Below are 7,075 nucleotides of genomic sequence, written 5' to 3' on the forward strand. Positions count from 1 at the left end.
TTTCATTTGGTTTGATGATTTGTAAAGTTTAGTATTTCCCCTTTCAGTTTTCTCTTTGGCTTAGCATTTTTCTTCAATTTTGAGATTTGTTTGAATGAATTTGTTAAATTTAGATTTTATTATAAAAAATGTAAGAAGTGAAGTAGAGGGAGATAACAATGATGAAAATAATGGGGATTTTTATTTTTGTTCTTATCTCAATTTAGGCGGTAGACAAAAAAGGTATTAAATTGCCCTTCATGAAAAGAGGCATGTTGACCCACCGCAGGTCATTATGGAATTTCCTTATTTTTTCTATAGGATTTCGATTTTAGATACTTCTCTTTACGATTAAAGTCTTACATTCATAGATTAAGAGGACATTATGTTATTTTTTGAAGTTTATTCAACATATTTTTATAGTACTTAATCTAGAATTAGATTTATCTTCTTGCTAATTTTATTGGTTATGCTTAGTAATTCAATTGATAGGTTTTGCTCTATGCTTATCCTTCTGTATTTTCTCTCTGTTATATTTTTCGATGTTACGGGTAGGTGTTAAGAAGCAACGATCAATATGAATATTTTACCTTAATTTTCATATTAATTGATGTATGATTTTAGGTTTTTGAAAAATAATTTGAGGAGTAAGTAATTAGTGTTGAGGGTAGAACATGAAAAGAGATATATTTTTCTATTTATATGCTAGCAGCAAAGAGTAGTTATTAAAAATGAAATTTTGCTGCTTCAAAATAAAATGGAAAATGATCACTGTTTGAGTGCATAGTTCATTCATTTTGTCTGTTAATTTCCTATTTAGCTTAGGTTTGTTTGATGGAGCAACTAATATGAAAAATGCAATTGCATTCCTTGAAAAATTCATCCTTGTAGAGAATGACGTATTTTCTATAGTTGATAGAAATGATTTGTCTTCTCCTCTTAAAAGCTGGAAATATTTTTTGGTTTGTGTTGGGTTCTCTCAGATTGAAAGAACGATAAATGTGATTTCATAATTTATTAACATCTATCAGAACTATCTACCTGAAACCATTATGTGATAATCCTAGAGTTCCCTAGAGTATATGCTATTTGGCAATAATGCAAGGCCAAAATCTAGATTTACTCTTTGGCTTCAATTGTAGAACAGACTACAAACTACTGATAGGCTTGGTGAGGATTGAATGTTGATACAAAATGCAAGTTATGCCAAGTGCAACTAGAATTAAGGGATCATTTGCTTGTTCATTGTTACTTCACTAAGCAACTATGGAGCAGGATCATGAATTGGTTGCAATGGCATTAGAGTGCAACAACAAGTTGTGATACTCACCTAGCTTGGGAGACTGATGATAATAGTATCAATGTGGAAGGCAATAATATTATTTATGATTCTTATTCTATTTTATGAATTCTTAGCAAGTGAGCAGTATTCATATTGACATGAGAAATTTTTAATTTGTTCTTAAGATGCGGCTTAGCGCTTATATGTCTCATTTGCTTTTCTTAGCTTGAACGGGAGCTTTGAAGTAATTAGTAAAAATTCTCCATGTGATCGAGACGTCATGGGAGGCCATGACAATAGCCTCTTGCGTTTATGCAAGGTAAAATTGCATATAATAGACCGTTGTGCTCTTCCCCAATCCCGCATATAGGGAAACTTAGTGCACTAGGCTGCACTTTTTTGGCTTTATCTTATTCAAAGAAAGAGTCTCATTTTCTTTGAATGACACTGAATATGCATTAGTTCTAAAATGTTTCAAGCTGAACTTGTTTTTTTTACCTTAAAACAGGGAGTCTAGGGCTCTTAATTTCATATTTACTGTGAACACATTAGACTTGGTACTCTGGGATGGTAAATAGAGCACCCGGAAGAACATATCTAAGAGGGTCTAACTTTTTTACGTGTTCTTTTAAGTTTTGTTTGTTTCTCTTTTGTTCATTACAAATTCAAAGATTTTCTACAGATGTGGCTAATCTTTGTACTTCCAAGGTAGATAATTGGAGTTCTATACAGGGTTGGGCTGAAGGGAAGCCTTGGAGTAACGGTAAAGTTGCTTCATGTAATCAAATAATCCTATCAAAAATTTTGTTTACATTGCTCAACTGTTATACACACCAGATTGGTACTTTCCTTATCTATGCTTTGATAATTCTCCTTTCGCTCATAGTTAGAATCAGAACGTCCTAATGGTTAGAAAAAGCTGTAGAATAAGAATGGCCTATCAATTCTAAAATATGAAAAAATAGAAAACATCAACCAACCATTATCAACAACACGAATATCGAAGTCATTGAATTAAGCAAGCACAAGGTCATGAAATTTTCCTCAGAACCAGCAATCCAATAAGACTTACCAACAGTGACACACCTTCCAACAGTACAAAAGGGATTAAAATGTATATAAATGTTAACTTTTTATTTCTCTTATTTTATTTGAATTTTTAAATTAAAATTACATCGTTAGTATCTTAGTACGTTTTGATGATTAGCTAACTTACCTACTCTAATAAATAGTCACAGTGCCCCACTTTATGGGATTTCACTGGTATGTTGTTGTTGCTGGTGGTTTGGTTTATTTCATTTGACTTAATGATTTTTTTAGGCTTCGTTTCTGCTAATGTACTAATTCAACCTATTTCTAATTTCATCTTTCTCACCAAAGCGTGCAGGAAAACGTGGGACATTGTATGTTGCAGTGCCTTTAGATGCCTGCTCAACCTTGACTAACAAGATTCAACCAACTAATAACTTCGTAAAATAATCGTTTGAGCTGATAATCAAGGGTGAATGTAGCTTTGAGGATAAAGTGAAAAAAACACAAGTTGCAGGTTTTAAAGCAACCATTATCTACGACAATACATATGGTGATATAATTACAAGTAATGAGCTCTTTCATTGTACAATTGCTTTATTTATTTGAATTATTCATTTAGTTAGTTCTAAGTTCTGACTTAATGATAGTAAACGACCAAGTCATATATTGAACCCTCTGATTTCAAGTTTTCGACTGCATGTTAAGTTTGGATGTATTTCTTAGTATTAATTATTCAAGTATCAATTGTCCTACTAATTGATTTTAGATCTTGAAAAAAAGTAGCAGCTTTAAGCTTTTATTAGTATCTTGTGGACAAAATGGCTTCATGAATTGATGGTTGTTTGATGATTCTACCAAAGCATAGAAATTAACATTGATGAAATGAAAAATTCCGCATTAAATAATCTATTTTTAATTTTCAATAAATATTTTGTGTGTTAACATATGAAATTCAATTATATGTAGCTCTTTTATCATCGTTACGAATCCTTTATTGCAATTTTATGTTATAAATTAATCAAAATCTACTAGAAAAGTAACTTTATAATTTTAAATTTCTTTACAGATTGAGGCTTCTAAACCAGACATCAAATATAATATACAATACAATATTAACACAAAACGTTGGGCCCATACTTGCACGGGCCTCCACCATCTAGTATATCATAATTTATATAGTTCTATATAATTTCTCTCAAATAAAAAAGAAAAATTACGAAAAGTGACATACTTAAGACTATAATTACAATAAATAGCAACACTTTGTCAAAATTATAGTTTATAGCAAAAGTAGCATAATTTTATCCATTAACTAGACAAGCGCGTGTTTTACTCCTACTACTATACCTTTTTTTATTTTCATTCTATTATTTCACTTTCCTCCAATCTAATTGTATCCTTTCTTCTTCTTTTTTTCTCAATTTTCACCTATTTTTCTCAATTATTGATAAATATTGTTCTCCATCAAATAAGGTAAATTGATATTTACATTTATTGTATGTTATCTCTTCCATATAATTTACTTTATATTTTTTGTATTTTTTCTTCAACCTTGTTCTTCCATTTTTTTGAAAGGGGGGAAGGGGTTTGTGGATTTTGTGTTTTGTAACGATCCAGAGATTTTTTTTGTATGTTGCGTTTTGTATTTCAGATTTTTTTGGGGGGGTAGTGGTGATGGTGGAAGGGAGGGTGCATCTCTTTCAGATTATATGTTGCATTTTGTGAATTTTTATATTTTTAACACAAGTGAGCATAGAAGATGTGATATGTGATATCGAAACATCGTAACGATCCGGAGAAGATTACGAAGATTATGAAGTAGAAAGGATTGAAAAAACCTTCATATCCAAACTCCAATAAATGTAAAAATCTGTGAAAAAGATGAAGTCAGACAAAATTGGAGAGTCAAGTACAATATCAAGTCCTATTGACCAAAATTCATATGACTATGAATTCGAAAAAATAAAAAGTGAAAAAGATATTTGTACTTATACTTTTATAGATTATGGGTCATATACAGGTATATGTATTTTTAATATACATATGATTGTGCTTATATTTGTTTTTCTGTTGGTAACATATGTATCTGTAGTATTTTTTTTATTTAAGATATGTAGTATGTATTTTGTGTTGTTCAGTCATGTGTATATAAATGGAGTTGTATTTGTTACTATTAAGATAAAAAATTGTATATGTTACTGTTAAGACATCAGGACAGGAGTTGTATTTGTCAATGTTAAGATGTGTATTTGATATGCATTTGTATTTGTTTGTTCAATATTACTATGATATGTATTTTGTAAATACATATGAGTTTATTTATGTATTCTGGAATAGACATGTATTCTAAAAATACATATGCAGTGATATATGTATTTACTGTTATGTAATATATATGATGTTATAGAAAATATATGTATACTATGTATTTTGTATTATTTTTTTATGAGAAGAACATGTAATATAGATTTCAATAATTTTTTGGTCTGTAGATGCCGCGTGATTAAATATTCATGGCAAGAGTACTTTCAAAGTTTACACCACAGATAGGATGTCACACAATCAATGATATTGAAGAGCATATTTTGCAGGAATTGTGGATTGTATATGATGACATATGTTGAGTATCTTACTTATGGTGAAGGTGTTCCTTACATTGACTTCGACCTAGACCTTCTTTGCATAAGATATGCTTCACTTATGTGAAATTATGGTTTGAGAAAAGAAGAAGATAAGGCACAAAGTGATGACAAAGCACCAATGAGGCCTACTTAAAAAATCGGGATAACAGAAGGCAATGAAGTGCTAGAAGTTTGATGTTTTTCTTAATATTTTGTATTTGACAACAGTTAACTGTACGTCGACAGAAACGTCGTTGAATAGTTTCTAAGTTTTACATATTACTTTCAGGTAGCAAGTCAAAAGTTTTTTAGGACTTGTCAGTTATATTTTAATCATTGATGTTGAATTAAATTAATTTGAATGCTTCAATTTTAGTTTTATGTTTAATATCCCATTTATAATAGTTGAATTTTAAAAAAGATTATTTAAAAAACTCAAATTCAGTTGGACATTACAGGTCTGCATAAGTATTTTAACTGTATTTTTCAGTTTCTGCATATGTATTTTTCTGTTCGACATATGTTTTTTACAGGTCTGCATATGTATTCATAGGTCGTTATATGTATTTTTCATATTTTCTAGCTTTGTATATGTATTTTATGCAGAGCTATACATATATCTTTCATAACACATTTGAAAATACATTTTTTTATTGAAATAAATACATATATATATTTACATAGAATTATTAGCAAGTATATATACGTAAATGCACATGTATTAGTTATTTGTAATTTAATTATATCTTTTTCTTTATTATACATTTACCCAGATATATATTGTTAGTTACATACAATTCTTCAAAAATGATCCTATTTTTAATATTTTTTCACATTCAGTATCATAATTGCAACAACTTTATGACTTAAGAAATTCAAATACATGAAAAATAATTATCAATGAAAAATCACTTATTATGCAAATGAGTTCAACTATAGGACTCACATAATTGTCAATAAAAAAAATTGAGAATTTTTTTGATTGAATACATCAACAAACATATCATTTACTATATTTCCTACATGAATGCCTATTGTGACCCATAAATCCACATGCACTACAAAAATTAATATTTTTTTCGAACATATCTCTTCCTGATTTTCTATGATTTTTCTTTGGAGGTCTACCAGGGGGTCGCTTGTATTTTGGGGGTAGAACTACCTCATTCAGTATGCTATGTGGAATCACCCAGTCATCTTTGTGTGGTAAAGGATAAATTGGAACATTATATCTTCTAAATACTGTTTTTGACTTGTATATATCAGAGCAATATAGTCCTTTTTTTTTTTAAATTCTTGCTATTCAGGACTGCATAAGTATGTACAATGTACATAGTATCTCGTCCAACTGAAATGAATAACAAGAACATTTTTTTAGGCAAACAATAAAATGTTTCTCTTTGTTATGTACTGTATAAACATACTATGTGGCTGGTACAACCTGAATTTTTTTAAAGAAAATTAGTTAAAAAACTCAAATTCTGGACATTTTTATTTTTAGTTTTGCATATGTATTTGTCAGATCTGCATATGTATTTACAGGTCTTTATATGTACTTTTCAGTCTTTTTAGATTTGTATATGTGTTTTATGCAAAACTATACATATATCTTTCATAACACAAAAGAAAATACATTTTTTACTGAAATCAAATACATATATACATTCTATCAAAGGAGTAAATTAACAAATACTTAATATTCATTCTGTCAAAGGAGTAAAATAAGTCATAACATACAAATATCAAAATAAAATACAATTACATTTATTAAATACAAATGCAACTACAACATACAATTAAACTCATAAAATACAAATGTCAAAATAAAATACAATTGCATTTATTAAATATACAAATGCAACTACAACACAACATACAATTGCAAATGCAACTCCAACATATAACATACAATTAAACTAATAAAATAAAAATACCAAAATAAAATACAAATGCAACTACAATTCAGATAAACTCATTTATATTTATTTTTTGAATTTTATTTATATTATAATTCTTTGTTCAAATAAACTTATAAGTTATCACTATATTATGACAAAAATAATTACACTGTTCTGAATATATAAATACAACCCAAAAAAAATTACATAACTGGTAAAGCATACCGATCAAATGGTAGCAGAGCATAGGCTGTTTAAAGTTA

Source organism: Capsicum annuum, chromosome 2 (genome assembly GCF_002878395.1).
Source record: "Capsicum annuum cultivar UCD-10X-F1 chromosome 2, UCD10Xv1.1, whole genome shotgun sequence".
Taxonomy (NCBI): domain Eukaryota; kingdom Viridiplantae; phylum Streptophyta; class Magnoliopsida; order Solanales; family Solanaceae; genus Capsicum; species Capsicum annuum.